At 44.3% G+C, this 19,160-nt stretch overlaps 1 long non-coding RNA gene across 1 annotated transcript in view; it reads right to left on the bottom strand.

The window, feature by feature from the left end:
• LOC127482296 (uncharacterized) overlaps window positions 1-19,160 on the bottom strand; it is an 80,636-nt gene that overhangs the window by 322 nt on the left and 61,154 nt on the right. The window contains exons 11-15 of the long non-coding RNA XR_007908490.1: window positions 6,950-7,097; window positions 6,041-6,141; window positions 5,836-5,937; window positions 4,733-4,809; window positions 1-4,083 (exon numbers count right to left, since the gene is read on the bottom strand). The exon at window positions 1-4,083 is cut by the window's left edge and continues 322 nt beyond it. This is a non-coding gene — a long non-coding RNA (uncharacterized LOC127482296). The remainder of the gene's footprint in view (window positions 4,084-4,732; window positions 4,810-5,835; window positions 5,938-6,040; window positions 6,142-6,949; window positions 7,098-19,160) is intronic.

Below are 19,160 nucleotides of genomic sequence, written 5' to 3'. Positions count from 1 at the left end.
ATCCAGGCAAGGGAGGCTGTTGAGGGACAGCAAGCATCAGGCTCAAATCAACGACCAGATGAAAATGTACTAGACCACACTGCCCCCTCTCTTCCTCTCGCTCTGTCTCAGTCTCTCTCACACACTCTCACTCCTGGAAAGCTTCAGTGTCTGGTTACAGACTCTTTTGGATCCTTCCCCCCCCCCTCCCCACCCTCGCCCTTTGCCAACTATCCTAGAGATTCCTTGCATGCCTACTTAAATCTTTAACAGAATAAGGACTCGGCTCCCCCCGCCGCCAGCCCCGCACACACACACACTCACTCACACACACCATTCCCGGTCACCCCTCCCCAATAATCTCTTAAGCTCCCGGGAGAAACCCGCCGGCGCATCCCCGTCCCCGCCGCATCCCCGCCGGGTACCAGCCCCGGGACCCTCCGGGCAGCCGCTCCCGCCCCACGCCGCCTTCCTAAGGGGGTGCCGGGGGGCCGGAGGGGGGAAGGAGAGGGGGAAGCGGAGGGGCTTGCAGCCCTTCGCCTTGCGTCCCTCCGGCTGGCTCTGGATTTTAAAACAATAAAATCCAGCGCTGCTGCTCTGCCGGGTGCCCCCCGCTCCCCCCCTCCGCCGCGCCGCAGCCGCCCGTGGAAATCGCACGCCCCACGTCTGCAGTGAGGCAGGGCAGACTGCCTGGCTCATGCCCGTGATGACTTTAGAGCTGACAACCTCCTCTCCTCGACCCCCCCCTTCCCCTCCACACCCACCCCTCCGCTCAATGGCAGCGCTGCTGCCTCTCGCACCAGACTATATTTGCAATATGTGCTAATTTACCAGCTATATGCCCTTGGATTTTAAAATGAACTCATCAGTCAATGTTTCTAGTAGCGATGCTCGCTCTCCCTCTCCCTCACACACACCCTCCACTGCAGACATGTTACTCATTCTCCAAGCATTTCCTCTCCCAATGTCCGTCAGACGCATATACACTTCATTGATCAAACCAAATCCCCTGATAACAATAAATAATAATACAGACAGTTAACATCAGCGGGGAGCAGAGCGGGGAGGCGGGGGGGGGGAGAGACAAAGATGACGACTAAATCTGCATTGTGCCTTAGGAGGCTGATCCCTGCCTTTTCCAGGGATGCTCCACACAATGCGGGGTGTGCAGGTACCCCCGAGGGCGAGCACACACCTCGTCCTGGGGGCCTTCCTGAGACCCCCCCCTGTTTGCCCAAGCGTTCGGGCTGGTGATTTCTAATCCCTGAATCCACACAGGCTCCGAAAGGTGCTTGTGTAGGAACAGAAGGTGCTTCTGGCTACGAAGCACCTACCACAAAATACAGCAATAAATAAAGGCAGTTTCTTTGTTGCGCTGTGCACTGCAGAGACGCCGAGCAATTAAAGGTATCCGGGCATGCAAAGACCCTGGGATGGGTCCAAAGGATTTTTAGGAACACCTTCTCAGCTCCCACTGGAATCTGTTTCCTTTGTACCGAAGACAGAGAGCACCTATGCAAGAAACCAGGTTAGGAAGACGGGCTATTAAACATCCCTCTGCTACACGTGCCGGGTGTTTCAAGGGCTTTAGGGCTTCTGGGGCTTTATTTCCTAGTTTTCTGGGGCTGAAACAGGGGAGGCAGGAGACTGGGATTGCCCCTTGGGATTTTGGCTGGTTAGACACCTTGTGTGGGTCTGGCAAAGGGAAAGTGGCTGCAGTGTAAGCGTTCGGGAAGTTGGGGAGGGTGGGGCTATCTAGAAATCTTTGACTCACTGGGGTAACTCCCTGAGCACAGGAATCAAATTATTGCTCAAAGCAAACTGCATTTTATGAGCAGCAGCCTCAGAGTGAAATTCTGCCTGCACACAGCTAAAATAAACACATGGAAATAAATATACAACACATAATTAAATTATTGGGTGCAATGCAGAAGTCCCTGGGTGATGGAAGAGGTGGGATTATGCAGCAAAGTCAGTCTGGGAATCCACAGATACAAATTTTCTTATTTATACCAGCATAATCCTGATTGGCATCAGCCTAGATAGGGGAAGAATCCAACCCTGTGTACTGAAGGATCTAATCTTTGGGAAAAGTAGACTGGATTAGAGACTGTATCTGCCAACCATCCTTTCACTCCCTTTAGATTCTCTCACCATCACAGCAAGATTTTGCCATCACATAGAACATTCTGCATCCATTGTCTCCTTCCACTTCCCTTATCTTCCTTCCCCAAAAAAATGTTTGATTTTTTTTTTAAAGTTTTGTAGCAAACACATAATTTCTTTATACAATTTTACCAAGCCTTCGGAGGATACTTATTTCAAGCAGTTAACACCTGACCCCAATTTTTGTGGGTAATTAGTGAGCTAGATAACCACACAAAGTGGGTAATTATTTAGTACCCAAGGGTACTGTACAAGAGGGTAGAGGCTGGCAGTGTTAACAAAAGCACATCTCTAATTATTGTATCCATACTGGTGATGTTTTAAGAATAGTTACTCCATCTAATGATCCATGATAAATCAGTAAACTATTTTGCTTCCCTTAGCATGTATCCCAGGGATGACCAGGATGTGAGGGCAAAGCAAAGGGAAGCCCTGACTTCAATATGTTCAAGAGAAGCACGAGGCATCCACTTGGAGAAGGAAGCAAGACTGGAAGTGCCTGCTCTAAAACAGCCTAACAACCATCCCTAACAGGTAACAGGTTGGTTGGGATGGCTTGAAAAGCCATGTAGGAAGCTTGTAGGGCATGGCTCGGGGTCTGCTTCCTGCTTAGGTAACGTGGCCACGCTGATGGATCTTTGTATACAACCACAACCTTCATCCTGTTTTAACAGAGTTCACTCTTGCTCCCTGAAAATCAATTTAAAGCTGTGCAAATGAGGTGTCTCGTGTTTGGGGCAGCTCAGAAATGCCAGAGAGTAGCACTGGGGGGGAAAAAGAAAAATCCTACTCGATGAATTTCAATTCTCTGTCGCCTCCAACATTTATGTTGCAACAACCACATTTCTCCCATGGAAAATATTACATCCTTAGTTGAGTTTTTTCCTCAAATTTAAGAAGGAAGAAATGTGAACTATATTGAAATAGAAACCAAATAAGAAAGATTCAGCTGTAAATACATACAAATCTCTCCAAGGTGGGTGCCAAGAGGATGGTGCCAGACTCTTTTTGGGGGATCCCAACAACAGGATGAGGAGCAACGGCCATAAAGGAAAACATAACAAGTTCCAGCCCAACATGGAGAAGAATTTAGGGTGGCAGAGCACTGGAACAGCTGCCCAGGGAGGGCATGGAGTCTCCCTCTCTGGAGACATCCCAACCCCACCTGGACATGTTCCTGTGTCACCTGCTCCAGGTGACCCTGCCTGGGCAGAGGGGTTGGACTGAGTGACCCCAGAGGTCCCTTCCAACCCCAACTGTTCTGTGACTGTGTGAAAAAAATTTGGTTTATATCAGCAGAAGCACAGGATAAGAAGTGTTGTGCTGGAAAGAGAGCAGCACACGCTCACTTTTAGGGCATCTTCAAACCAAGACATTACGCTCAGAGGAAAAGCACTTTCCTTTTTTTAATTGCTTTTATGAATCATCACTGACATGCAGACACTTCATTTACTAGAGTCCAGTAACCCTGTTTTTCAAAGGCTCAAATTCCAAAACCTTAAGGGCCAAAAAAAAAAAAAAAAGAAAATACCAGAGGTATCATTCTAGTTTGATCACAGCAATGAACTCAGCTTGGTGCTTTGGGATCATCCAAGCCAGGCACTCCAGAAGAAAACACAACTGGCAGCATCACCTGGCCCTGTGACCACCAGGAATGTAAAATCTAAACAGGGAAAGTTTGAGGGGTTTCCACAACTCCTCATATTTCTCTATTGTTCTGTGCTTGGGGTTGTTTTTTTTTTTTTCTTTTGAGTGAAATAACCACAACTGAAAGAGGCCCGAAAATTGTTCTTATGTTTAAAAAGGGGCCAAGTCTCTGCAGCTCATTTATAAATAAATAGAAATAAATTGGCCTCCCCCTCAGTGATCCTCTCAGGGACCTGGTTTGCAGCAAAAGTTCTTGCAGAAATGGAGTGAGAGGAAGTTTGCAGAGAGAAGCTGGAAAACAGAAAGGGAGAATGAATTTAATCACAGAGGTGGGATCAAAGCAAGAAGAGACCTTGGTAGGTACACAGTTAGAGCAGAAAGTAGAGAAAATACAAACTATTTCTTTCTTTTTTTTTTCTCAGATCAATTGGAATTAGCAATTCATAGGAGAAGGAATGTTCAGCCAGGGAGGAAGCTTTAGGGACTTAAGCATTAACTATAAAACCTTAAGGCCTTTCTGAGACAAGTCAATAACTTCACTCTAGGCAAACTTCACAGAGATTACTTAGGAAATATCTCCAAAATAACACTTATAGCTCAGCTATAGGGACAGAATACATGGGAATAGTTCACAAATTCATAAAATGTCTTCAGAGGAGTGAAAAGCATTTACTAATACAAACAGAGGATTCTAATGATGTGAGGAATGGTACAAATTCACAGTGTGGGGCACAGCCATGGAAAGCAAAAGTGGGCAAAGGCATCCTGACTTGGGTATTTCCAGAACATCATTCTACAAAGTGAGGAGCTCGACAACCAAAAGCTTCTAATTTGAACTTGACTGTTTTGTAGACCACTGGCCAATTCCACATCAAGTCAGTGATAAAATCACTTCTTACCTTGCTTGCCCACAATACAGAACCACCACAACAATGCTCACCGTGCCCTGGGAGGGAGTGAGGTCCTTGGAAGAAAGCTGCTGTGTCCAGAGTGCTTTTGTCATCCCCATCTGATGCCCTGTCAGCCAACAGAGAGGATGGAGTGTGGTTGAAGATGGTGTAAATTCCATTTCACCACCACCAATTCCTTTTATCCTGACTCCCCCACCAGCTTTCACCTCCCAACCCAACAGGGTATTGCCTCACCCAAGCACTGTCCTGACAACAACACAGCTTAAAAAGTGGTGGTTGTATTTTCTCCCCATTCCCCAGCTCTGAAAACAGGTTCTCTTTGAGCTCAGTCCCTGGATAATGGAGAATAATTGAAATAATAAGGTGAAAAAGCCACAAACCAGTTGATTTCCAAGGGAAAAAGCAAAGTGAGGCTGTGCTGTTCCCCTCCTGGGAAAGGCCCTGGGACACTGCCCCCTTACTGAAACCCAAGGCTGGGGGAAAGGGAGAAGTTCAACAAAGGGTCAGCCAATATCCCAGAGGAATTCCAAAAGAAAGGTTACAGAGATTAATTCACCCCCTATCAGAGCACGAGAAGTGGGAACTCTGTCCCCAAATTCTGTGTGTTTTGTCTGTGGGGAGTCACCAATCTGCCCCGGTCCGTGAGTTCTCCCAAACACAAGGGATTTAAGGGAACTAAAACTCAAGGTAAAACCCCGAGTTATGTGCCTGAAGTCATGCAGAAAAGCACTACATCTCCTCCTGAATGATCTTCCAATTCCACAGCATGGAAAGCACCTGAAAACCCCTCATATTTCACATTTCCACCCAAAGTCTCAAAGAAGACTCGATTCACGCAGAGCACAATGAAAGCTCCAAGAACCTCACTCTGATTTCAGATAAATCTAACCTGGTTTGGTGACATAACTTCTTAAGATCTGATATTTTGAAATATATCAGTTATTAAGAGATGGAGTTATATGAACACATTAACCTAAAAGGCTGCTACAAAAAAAAACCTGTCTGGTCAACATTTAATGGTTTTTTTTGAAACTTCACTTGGAATATCAATAGAATCATTGCATGAAAAATATGGTGCCTCTCAATGAACTCTTTCTTTTTTTTTTTCTGAAAAAGCCAGTGAAAATAATACCTGTTGAGGCTGTTCAATTTGAGTCTAAACTGCTGAACCCAAATTCAACTTCAGAATTCAGAACTTCACGCAGAAAGGTTGGGGACATTTTGGGAATCTGAGCTGGCAGGAAAAGTAGAAAATTAAATTAAAGTTAGATATCCATGAGACTAAAAGCAGCACTAGAATGAACTGTATTTTGATAGGAAAGGAGTGCTGGGGTCACCTGTAAAGGAGAGACTGTAAATCACAGACTGGGGGCCTGCAGTCCACAGATCTTTTCCCATCTCCTCCAGGAATTCACTGTGGACTATTTTCAGTTCTTCCCTACAGAAAAAAACAACACAAATTGATAACATAACTATGGCACCTAAGAAAGGAGTTGGGCCTCTGAGCCTTAATTAATGTTTGTAAAGAGCCCTGAGAGACTACAGGGACCTGAAGAACCTCAAAGCACAGTAATTCCTAAACATCCCCTGACCTCTTGTCAGACTTCACCCTTCTCACCAGCACTTCTTTCTTTTTAAAGAGAGGGTGGAATTATTTAAAAGATAAAACAAAGATACATTTCCTTGGTTTTCTAGTACTAAATTAACTAACACATGAAGGTTTATTTCTCGCATTAAATAAATACATGTCTTAGGCACTGCAAAGGTGGGACACCGAAATATTCCCTCCAGCTGGCTGGTGGGTGCAAGGCACTGTTCCCTGCCCAGGGAGAGGCAGGAGCTGGCTCAGCAGCAGGCAGAGGAATCCCAGATCAGCCCTGCTGACAGTGAGGAGGATCCAACAGCCCTGCCCCTGTTCCAGCCCTGCCTCTCCACGTGCTCCCTGGCTCGGGCAAACCTCTCCATCCCTGCTCCCTCTCCTGCCTGCCTGATGCACTCAGATTGGGGACAGGGAGTCTCTCCTCGCAGGGTGACTCCAGGATGCCAAGACATTTATTTAGGTGTTGCTGTCACAGCAATAACAGGCCTGGGCACCTCGACCCGAGCCCGTCACAGCAGCTCCTGCTCAGCTGCTCCACTGGTGCTGAGAGCAGACTAAACAGCACAGAGCCAGGCATCCAGGGGGATGTGACAGACAGAATGAGTGTCAGGAGGCGAGGAAGACACAGCAGCCTCTGAGGACTCACATTTGGCCCATCAGACGCTGCTCAGTCCCTGCGTGCCAGGAATAGCAGCAGGAGCAGGCGCAGCAGCTCCCGGTGCCATCCACACTTCTGCATCACTTCACGCTGCACTGCAGGCTCTGCTGCACCCTGAACCCAGAGCTGCTGGTTTCTATAATGCAAAAGGACAGCAGAACACCTTAATGAGACAGAAAATGGTGAAAACAAGCAGAAAAATCTGAATATCCTACTTACTGTGATAATAAATAACATTAACAGGTTACTTAACTTACTGTGATAATATAAAACACTAACAGGTTACCTAACTTGCTATGATAATAAATAACATTAATTAGGATTTCTCAAGTGCAATAAAAACCTTTTCAAGATGATTTTACTTACAAAAATACTGTCAGATTATAGACATTGCCAATTTTAACTCTGTAGAACCAATGAATGGCTGTCAGCACAAAGGCAGTCCATCAGAAATATTTTTTCACAGAGAATTCTTCACTTGCAATTCCAACATGACTGTCCCTGAACGACTCTCACAAGACCAGCTCCTCTGTCTTTACAACACTCCTTCTGAGGAACAAGGACCTCTGTTTTGTAGGCAGGGAATAAAACCAAAGAAAAATAAGTGACTCATCCAAGACCCCACAGGGAGTCCAGGGCACAACTTCAGGGTCTTCACCAATGGTTTAATAAAGAAAAATAAATTGTTTCACTCTAAGGGTAGAGGCTTTGCCCCATTAATAATAAAACAGGACAAGCCCCAGGAGCTGTACACAAACCAGAATCCCTGGCAGTGAAGACAATATTAAAATGGCAAAGCTAATTCACCTGGTGTCTCTAAGAAATCCCACCTCGTGTTTCCCAGGAACAACTTCCACCAGCCACCAGAGTAAACACCAATTCCCTGGGACCAAACAGAACCATGATCCCAACCCTGGTGCCCAGAGAAACCCTTCCCAACATAATCTACACCTGGGATGGTTCAGTAACAGCCCCTAATTCTCATTATCTGACCCACACAGGTGGTCTCCTGCTTCCCTCTCCAACGGATTGTCCACATGGACCCAAGTGCAGCAGCAGGTCCCAAGTGACCATTCCATCACTTTCTTGCTTAATTGCCATTTTTAATTACTTGCCTGGCAACAACAAAAAGCCAGTCTAGCAACGGAAATCCATTCCTTCAACAACTTCTGCCTCTTTCCTCAGACACCAACTATTGCTCCATAAGCCATTCCTGATTAACGTGGGGCCCTCGTGGGAAAGCCACTGCCCGTCTCCTGGTTTCATTTCCTACGACTTCCCTCCTTCAGCTGACAACCCAAGTCCCTCAAAAGCAAGGGCAAAAGATCCTTCATTTTACTGTTACAAGATGACAGGGTTTTTCCCCCTCGCTCTTTTCTTTCAGGAAGATATATTAGCACTACATTTGCTCCTCCATGTGGTGGGATTTCTTAAATAAAAACGTATGTTATATACGTATGAGCTCGGGACCAGAGCTGCATTAACTATCCACGTTTGCTTCAGACTTGGCCAGCCACCTAGAAAACCTGCCAAGACCTTTCTGGCAGCCTTTTCCCAACAGTTCCAGGAAAACATGGAATATTCAAAGAATTCGAGGGCCTCCCTGCTTCGTTTGTCACCACTCTCCTTGCCCACTTAAAACCAAATCACAGGCAAATTGCTCTAATGCCCTATTAAAGATTTAAAAGTGGTCTTCTCCAGAGCAGGGTATCTGAGGACACATCTGGGCTAATATATAATGCAAACCCCTCGCTCAGATGTGATGCAATGTGGCACCAGGCAGTGAGGGAGCTGCTTTACAAACTTGGAGCTTCCCCAGTGAATTCCATCCTTCCTGGAGCTTCTAAACTTCCCTCGGACACCCAGGGAAAGGAGAGACTCGTTTTGTCCTTGTTGTTACTCCAGCAGTGGCTTCCAATGGACAGAGGGGAGGTTTAGATGGGATATTGGGAAGGAATTCTCCCCTGGGAGGGTGGGGAGGCCCTGGCACAGGTTGGGTAGAGGGCCCTTGTGGATTTATTAGATGCTGTAATAAACTAAATATCAAAATAAATAGGGAATTATAAATATATTTATAATATCATACACCATAAATGATATATTACTATATTATACATTCCTAAAAATAAATACAATATTGCTGATCAGTAACTTCCATCCTAAAACCTACAAACAGACCTGATTCACAGTCTAACTACATCATTACCAACACAGGAAGTAGTAGACACTGATTGTATTTTGTCCACTAACACCTCCTCTAGTTTAACTTCTCATTCACTAATTATTCCCACATTCAAATGAGGGGAAGCACGTGACTGAATTGTCTTAGGGCTCTTATAAAATAAGTTCTTCTTTCACATTTCAAAAGCCACTGGAAGGGCACTTTCTCAAATCAACTCAAACCACAAGATCTGTAGCAGAGAGCAATCGAGTCTTGCCTTCTTCCCTTCCCACTTCCTTCCCTGTTTTTCCTTCTCTTCCTCTTTCTTTTTTTAAAATCCCATCCTCCAAATCCAACAACCTCCTTTATGAAAGGAAATGGGAAGCCCAGGGGAAGCTGTGGCAGCTGACAGGCTGCAAACACCACTGCTGCAAACCACTCTCTGATGCCACAACTGCTATTTGTTGTCAGAGGAGATGAGAGGCCACTTCAAACACAAGAAAAACAAACTTTTCAATAAACCCACCCCAGTGCCATTAATCCCAGAATGGGTTTGACCTGCTGTTTACAGCAATTCCTTAAATCTCACTTAAGCCAAGGAATACAAAGGGCCTGCCTACACTCTGCAGGGGCTGCAGTGACCCCAAATCCAGCACCAAGCACAGATCTCCAGCCAGGATCATCTGGGAGTGAAGATCAGCTCTGACCTCACACTGGACAGTGGGTGTGAAGGCAGAGCCAGGTGTGACCCCCTCACTGCTTCTGGGCCTTTTATTACTCCTGGCAATACCAGGCTTCCAAGAAATGGGGAGGGAAAAGGTCACAGCATATGTTTAGATGCAGCCCTCAATCCAACTGACCTGGCTTTTGTACCCAGCCCTCCAATAACACACTGGGGTAAATCACTCACCTTCCTCTGCTTTCCTTTCTGGCCAGGGGACACCCAATCCTTTCCCACTGGAAAGGAGTTATTCAGTGGTCCATGCTTTTGAATAACTATTATTAACACTGCAGTACTGCAGTTTTTCAATATATGAACCCAAGTGAAGGACAAACATCTATCAACCCTTCCCTTTTCTTTGCCAGTGGCAAACTATGTGCTTAATCCTGTGCAGGGGACATATATAGACTGGGCCAGAATCCAGCCTTCTCCAACATACCTCCTCTAATAGTGACAAGTATTAGCAGCTTGGGACAGGCCAGAGCTGTCCTTCCCTCTGGTTTTTCCCTGGGCTTGAAGTGCTGCACCTCATCCTAAACCTTAAAACATCAACTCTGAACTCCGTTCTGAAGTTTGCATAATGAATTACCATAATTCTAGGGATGGTTATTAAAAACACAAGTATCTAATCTGTTCTAGGCTTGCAAACTTCCCATTAACTTCTAAAAGCAATTAGGCTCCTTTCCTAATTAAATACTGGTGGGAAAGAATTGCTTTATGAAACATTTTCAATTTGTCACCATTTAATTTCACTACACGTCTCCTTGCACTCACTTTGTGGAACTATGAGATCCTCAGTCTTCCCTTTCATTTTAACATCCATTTGGTTTTCCTTTCTAATGGGAACATTTCCCTGTAGCAGTTTCAGATTTCTCCCTGCTCTGGACCCTTTTTGCTGGCACTTTTTTGAGCCACTCTTTGTCTTCTCAGATTGGGTAGAACAGCTGCTGTGCTCTGTCTTTGGGCCCAAAAAAATATAGACAGTGCTCAGAGGATTTTCACATTAGTGTTGAGCAGGGGTTTATCCACTCCAGTTTTATAACAGGAGCAAGACCTTAAATGTTCATAAAAACTTGCATTCATGGCTTGAGTTATATCTCCACTCCATCTAGGAATAACAAGGTCCACTCACCCATCAAGAAGTCAATGAGTAAACAAAACAAAAAAGAATAAATCTGTCTTTCCTGACCGTTTGCCTGCCTGGTTGTGGCTATTCTGGACATCAGCAGTTGCAAGAATTAAAAAAAAAATGCCCCATTCACAAAAATACTCTCGCACTACAATCGCTGGGCACGACATTAATGCATCACTGTTAATTATAAATGACTCGAGCCTGACATCTGGTTAATACATCATGAGAGCCAGAATGAAATCTGTGAGCTGTGTGTCACACCTGGAACAGGGACAAGATGAAGGAAATCACCAGGAAGGAAAAGTGGTAGCAGGGGGAGTCAAAGCTGATGCAAATCCCTCCTCACTGACCCAACAGAGAGCCCCCAACCCCAACATGAGCCTGCCCTGACATGGGAACCTTCCAGATGATCTTTAAGGTCCCTTCCAAGCCAAACCACCCTATGATTCTGTAAGAACACAGGTGGAAACCAGAAATTATAGACTCAGTATTAGCTACACCCACACTGCTCCTCAACAGGACTCTTCCAAGGGGTCTCAAGTGAAAGTGGTGGGAAGGAGGAGCCACTGCATAAAACACAGAAGAATTTCAATTTCTTTCCATGTCTGCCCCAGAAACCTGATTCTCGAACTTATTTAACCAAGAAACAGGGCCATGACATTGCACAAAGAGGCTAATTTCACCCTATAGCCTGTACAGATTATTTGCTGGGGGAGAATACATTTTATATTTTGAATATATAAATCTAAATCTATGCAAGTGGAACTGCCTGGAGCACCAGAGGAGTCAGGGCAACCAGAAGTTTTGTATTCTTTACAGAACAAAAGAAAAAAAATAAAAAGGAAGGGGGGAGGATTGTTCCCAAATAAAGCATTTTGGATCTTCCTCTGCTATGGGAAATTTCCAAACATCAGATTTCCTTTCTGTTCCAGTTCAGACTGGAAGATTTTCTCACCAGGTTAAATCCTGCTAGTCCAACCCCACACATTAATATGAGTTTGTCTCTGGCTGAACTCTGAGGGGATACAGAACTCGGCTCAAAAACTCCCACTGGAAATGCTGAACTTCACCTGGTTTCACATCTGAACTGCTGAGCTCTGAGAAGGGAAAAGCAGGAACAAAAGAGTCAAAAAGAGGGATGTGTGATCAGATCTCTGCTCCAGCCTCACACTGCTCATTTCCAATAGAAGAGTTCCAAATATTGAGCTGCCCTATACCAGCTAATACTTTTATTTTCCAATTCCAATCGATACCTCCAACTCATTGGAAGGACATCTGCTTCCCTTACAGGTTATGCTTTTTAACCCTCACACACACAGAAACATCCTCCCTCCTCAGGAATTTCCAAAAGCAGCATTTCTGAGCTCGGGGCTTTGAATCTGTGTAATGAAATTGTCTTATTTTTAACTCTCTGAGCAGCTTTCAAGCAGAAGCGTGCTAGAATCCATATTAATTTGTACAGTACCCCATCATCATCATCACAATTTAGCTCACAAGGTTGCTGTGCTTGGAATTCCAGTTATGACATGAATTCTATACATTTTATAGAGATTTATAAATGGCATCAATAGAACACTTAGGGCCTTATTCATTAAACAATGAGTCATTCTGGCATTCCACTCTATTCCATCCCAGTTCTTACAAAACTTTTATGTACAAATTCGACTGTACTTCAAGCATCTGATTTTGAAGTGTTGCAGCATAGTTTCAGCTGGGTGTGGAAATAGATGGAAGGCACTGTTTAAAAAAAAAACACAAAAAAAAATACAATAAAAAATGCCTCTAACAGTGAAAGTTTCATCTTCCACAAGTATCACAATCATGTGAAAACACAGAAGCAAAAGAAAATCTGCCATGGGCACCACTGCAAGTGTTTTCTTGCTGCCCAGCAAACCAAAGTATTTTGGAATAGAGCACTTTGGTAATAATTCCTGGCAGATAATTTCAGTGGTACACTACAAGAGGCTTAAAGGCTTCCCTTAATTTGCAGTTTACAACTGTGGCACCAGCAAACTAATGATGGGGCAGGACCACAACATGAATTTTTCCCGAATAATTTCCCTAATGACACAGAGCTTTCAGATGGACTGGCTGTATTTTGTGTGTGTGGTGTGTGTGTGATTTAAATGAGGATTGAGTTGAAAATGAAAGCTGAAAATTAAAGTAAGACCTGTCAGCTGTCCCTCAGGAATGCACCTCCATCCCAAACAGTGGGTAGCACAACGCCTGCACAGCCAATATAGGACCTTTTTTTGGTCAATACTGACTGAATCCAGGCAGAGCACATCAGAATAGCAGTGAAATCATGATGCTGTGGGGTTTAGACTTCTCTAACAGCTGGAATATAAAATCTTTAGGGACACCCTGGTTACCAGCCAGGGGGAATCCGAACTGTTCTCATTCCATCCAGGTAAACTGGGATATGCTACAAACTGCTCTGCATTTTATGGCTTGGAGACCTCAGCACATGTGACTATTTTACCTTCTCCCTGTCCTTTCAACCTCCTTCCTGACTGCTGGGATTTCTGGAGTTCCTGTAAAGCTGGATGGAGCAGAACAGTCTTGGAAGTCACAGCTCTTCCACCAGATCTGACTGGGATTAGAAAAGAGTCTCAGCAGTTGCTGGGATGAGAGGATGCACAGACACACAACTGTACATAAGGCAATCGAGCACATTATCTGCCCTTGCCTTGGAAACCACTCCAGGACCTCATCATTCCTTGGATGTCTCCAGTTTTCTTCGTTATGTATATAAACATCAGTGCCTGGTTTTTGTCTTTATCCTTAATAAGTCACAGTAAATTTGGACTCCATCTCACTGCATCTGCCTGTACATCAGAACCCCATCTCCCAAGCAATTCCTCTGCCAAGAAAAGCACAGTGCTCTCCACACCCCTGGTCCATGAGGGAGAACAGGGATGTGTGCTGAAGGGAATTGTGCCATCCCCTTCTCATTAATTCCCTCTCCACGCTGCTCTTAAACTCCACTTCATGTGAAGGGACAAAAACAAGACCCAAGTTTACACATTTTGCTATCGCAGGACAAACACTTTTCTGGGAGGGGGATTGTTTCTTTTGCATTTCACCTTCCAGTGGAAATGTTCCCTGAAAAACAGTCGCTATCTCTCTGGCTATTCACAGGCTCAGCTGAATAAAAACTGGGCATGGCACAGAAATGGGAAAAGGAGGAAAACAGGACACTTTTTCCCATTCACTGCTCGAGCTGAGAGAAACAAAACTGGCAATTAAAGACACTGTTCAGGGCGAGCCACCTTCCTTTTGCTTCCTCCTCTTCCAATTTACAGCTCATGAGTTGTTCCTTTCCTCGTTGCAAAAGGTCCATAACTGTAACACTGCCACATTCTCCTGGAAATCCACTTAAATGGCATATGATAGAAGCCATATGATAGGAGCTTAATTACACAGAGGGCATATGGAAGGCATATGACATAAGGACATATGGAAGGCATATGATAGAAGGGCATCCGAGGACATATGATGGGAGTCTAATTAATTGACAATACATTCCTCTCATCAGGGGGAGAGCTGGAATGCTATTTTGTTCAGAAGAAAAATATGCACACTGAATTATGTTTCCCACTGACCATTCTCCTCTTTAATTGTTGTTCTTTGGGGCAAGATGGATCATTTATAATTTACATATCATACCATCGACATACTTAGCATGAAGTTATGTTTAATGGCCACAAGCTGCATTAGGACAAACCAGCACTATTTTTGAAGCTTATAGCTGTGCAAAGCAAATCTAAAATGCTCCCACCAAAACAAGAAGAGACTGTTCTTATTTGGGATTATTACCAGTCCTTCGTAAAGGTGCTCCCAGAGAAGCACCAAACAGGGTAACAAACCCAACCCTTATGGAACAGCTCTGCTCTGGATGGGAGTCAGTGCAGCTCGTGGATTTACAGCTGAAAATTTGCACACTTCCATCTGCAAAAAGATTTATGGGGGGGGAGGAAATAAGGTACTGCCTAAAACATGCCAAAAAGATTCCTTGTTTTTAACTACCTGCCTGTCCTTAATGCATGAAACACAGAAGCAGGGTTGTGTTAGCCCAGAAACTTTCCTTGTCCTGAGGAACTGCAGAGTTATAAACCATGGCAGTGACATCTATAACCTCTTTGAAAACAAGATGAAATAAAACCCCAGTAATCCACTCTTTGGATAAGAAGTGAGCCCTGTGCAATGCTCGAGAACCCTCCAGCTTCTCTTTGCATTTAGTAACCAAGGATCTGCAGATATTCAAGTTTTTAAGTGCCATTTTACCAGAAAAAAAACCCCAAAAAAACAAACCCACAACGTTTTTCTGGGTTACTTAGATACCTTGAAATATCATTATCATGTTCACACTTTTAGGTTAGCCTAATGAAATTAAGCCAGTGACAACTCTTTACTTTTATTCACTAGCTTAGAAAGTTTACCCACAGGCAGACAGTGCCTCTTATTTCTGGGAACTGGAAAACTCTTGCCAGAATTAGTCATATACGGAGTCAAAAGATCTAAGGTTCAGGTTCTGGACCCTGATCAGGTCTTCTGGTCACCACTTTCAGGCTGCCAAGGGACCTGAACCCTGAACACTCCCAACATTAAGATGTTCACTTTTGTGTTCCAACTTCATGAGATAAAACCCCAGAGTTTCAGAGGGTTTTTTAGGTCACAAATATTAAGGCAAATAAACACACAGATTTCAACAGCATTTAGGCACAGCTGGTATATTCCCTGCATTTCAGGCAGGGGGGTCTTTTGTCCTACAGCTTCTCCACAACACTTGGGGTGGTCCCACAGCTCCTGAACCCAAACTGCTGGGAGGGAGAAGCAAACCAGCTCTATTGGAGGCAGCCAGAAGCATCAACCTTTGAAACCCCCAATATAACTGCACAAACCTAGGGAAAAACCCTCCAGAATCACCATTTTAGCTGAGTGTAATCACCTGTGGGTATCCCTAAGAACAGCTCTCCTGAGGGCTGGGGAGATTTAGGTACCTTCACAAAACCCCTTCATCCAGAAGCATCAGCACCACGGGGTTTAACTCCCAGTGTGGAATTAACTGAGACTAATGGAAAGGGAACAGATACAACACAGGGTGTTTTTACCTTTGGAGATTCCTGACTGCTGACCATGGAGGCAATAACACTGACATGTTTTTGGGGATGTTACACATTAGCTGGAAGGCTAATAAAGTCACACAAGCACTACTAGTCCGCTGGATTTGCTAAAAACTCAATAACACTCCACCAACAAGTGAAAAAACACCAAGAAAACCAACATTTCTGGAGTTCTAGAGAGGCAGAAGAAAATAAAAGGAGTTTCCAGCTCATCTTACCTGCTCTTTGCTGTTCCACATGTCCAGAGCTGAGGAATTACAGTCGCTCCTCATGCCGTTGTGTGCAAGACCCAAGGAAAGCTAGGAGGTTGTACAGTTATCTCCCTTGGTGTAATTCTAAACTATACAACCTACTACCTCAACCTGGATGCATGCAGTCAAAAATGCTGAATTCTACCCACCACTCCACGGCAGACACATTGTGCCAGGGGTTTCCACTTAAATAAAAAAAAAATAAAAAGAAAAATAAAAAAAAGAAAAAAAGGCCTCCGGATTCTCGGCGTGCTGATTTAGAAGTAAAAAAAATATGCTTTGTTTGGACAAACAGCAGCTCCCCTACGTGTGTGATTAGATAAGACACAGCAAGGCAGGGTTATTCCTGCTAGGTACAGATCAATTTTCACACAAGAAGGAATTTTGTCCCTGGACAAAAAAAAAAAAGTAGTTTTCCCCCCCCTTCCGCAGCAGATGCATCTGCACTACAGCACAGAACATACACATACATTTATTTTTTTGGTGGTTTTTTTTTAAAGCACTTAAGAAGGCTCAGGATGAAATCTGTCCTGACATGTCTCTTCCTTTTTGAACACACATAACGTTGACCTTGGAACAGGCGCCTGGGCTCCCGGATGTTTAAAGGACAATTGCAGGAGTGGGATTAGGAGAAGAACTGCAAAAGGGGGCAGAAAGTTTAGAGCGAATTTTACCCTTGTTAAAATTAACCATTTCAGAAAAGGCAACCCCGAGCCTCTGCCAGCAGCCAGCCAGTGCTCCCTCAGCAAGGAACATGTTTTTAACTTGCATTAGTGCACAGTCAAACAAGCAGGATGTTATCCTTGTGACTCACTCCCATCACCCACCAAGGTGCTACTTAAAGCCCTGTGCTGCCTTTTTTTATTATGGCTCACAAACAGGGATTAAAAGGCTCACAAACAGGGATTAGCATCCTAAAATAATGCTGCTGGAACTGGCTGAGTGCTGAGATGCTGCCTCTCAGGTGAGGGCACCCTCAGGCACAGCAGCTCCGGGCTGGAAGAGGATTCCACAGGAATCAAACCCCAGGAAAGGGTGCTGAGCTCTGCTCAGTGCACGTGGGCTTGGCTGGTCCTGTTTTCTCAGGATGAAGGAGCACTGCTGCTTGTGAAAAAGGCACCTTTACATTCCAGGACTGAACAGAAAGAAAGGAGGAAGATGAGAAATAGCATCACTCTGCAGAATTCAGCTCGCAACAGCAGAAGGATATTTGGGAAAAAAAACCCACAAAACAATCTTTCTGCAAGGTTTAAATGTCCATGATGTTGACAGGATCCAAATTTCTAATGACTCCATACTTGGTAAAGTTTACTTTGACCTAATGGTGGAAATACAACATATTATTTTAGTTAACAGCAGAGTCACTGTGAACTATTTTATTAGTCAGAACAGTGATCCAAGCACAACTCTGGATAAGGAAACCACGGCTCTCTGGCCCTGTACTCTGACCAGGAGCTTTACTGTTGTCTAAAACCATCCAAATCCTTGATGCAACACCAGCATTTTTGTGCACTGAACATTTGTTCTCTGACATGAGGTCCTACTATGCAACTAAAGCAGCTCTATGGAACCTGTGTGCTCACTTGGGGCGATGGAAGATCCCAAATCCCACCCAATCCCTGTGTGACAGAGGAGACAAACTCCACTTTAGACTTTAAAAACCACCCTCTTTCACATTTTGCAGCTATAAACTGAACCCTTTCAGCATCACATGGCTAAACCCCTCACGTTTTCCACAACTTATCCTTGCAAGCATTTTTCTGCACCTCAGTCTTGTAATAGCTAACATTACATCATTCAAAGCATTGTAAAATTATTGATTAAACTGATCAGATAGAGATGTATAGATATATTCAGATGGACTTACATATTATATATAATTATATATAATACATATAATATATTATATAGTTATATAATATATATAATGTATATCCCAACCCCTAACTCACCCTCTGGTCAACTTTTAGACACCTCCCCATCCTACTGCACAGATTTGGACTCGATGATCTCAGAGGTCTTTTCCAGCTTAGTTGATTCTGTGATTATCCTGGCAAATCTTCCCCCTTTATTCCCCCTGGCTTCAGCATTTACAGGTGTTTTGTCCCCAAGCTTGGACACCTGAAAATGTCTTTGCATCCCAGAGGAACTGGAACTTCAAGCAGCAAAAAGTGTCAGGCACCCTTCAATCAGAGTATCTGCTGCTGTTACTGAAGTGTTGAGTTTAAGAACTGAGATCAAATAGGAAAAAAGAAGTTTCTGACTGCCATTCCTTCTGTGCCTTCATGTCATTTCTCAGTGCCTGGGCCTGTGGTAACTCCCTGTGTCCACAGCAAACATCCCCCTGGGAGCAGAGCAGGGCACGGTCCCAGTGTCTGGTGAGACACTTCCCTTTGGTGGCACGAAGCTCCATGTTTCTTTTCCAGTGATTTTTGCCAATTATGGCCTTACCCAATTAGCACAATCACACCTAATTGGTTAATTAGGGTAAAGCAGTGATCTAATGACAATGTTCAATCACAATAAGTATCGATGGCATGGAAGTTCCTGTGGAATGATGGGACAGGGAGAAGAGCAGAGCACGTTCTCCTGCATCAGCCTCTTGCCTGGAAACCCTTTTAGGCCTCTTGCTGTTTCAGAATCCCAGAAATGATTTCCCACTTCTGTGGACAGAAGGAAATCTCAGTCCCAGCCCAGCCAGGCTTACTTGAAAGCAGCAGTGTAATTAAAAAAATCCTGTCTGGTTATTTGGTGTAACCCTCTGATTCCCGAAATGCTGAAGGAAACGTGAAGACAATTTCCTTGGAT

The sequence above is a fragment of the Manacus candei genome, unplaced genomic scaffold, assembly GCF_025592945.1.
Source record: "Manacus candei isolate 608988 ecotype Guabito, Panama unplaced genomic scaffold, ASM2559294v1 h1tg000086l, whole genome shotgun sequence".
Classification (NCBI taxonomy): Eukaryota; Metazoa; Chordata; class Aves; order Passeriformes; family Pipridae; genus Manacus; species Manacus candei.
Note: the sequence above shows the minus strand (reverse complement) of the source record. Positions and strands in the feature narration are given on the sequence as shown.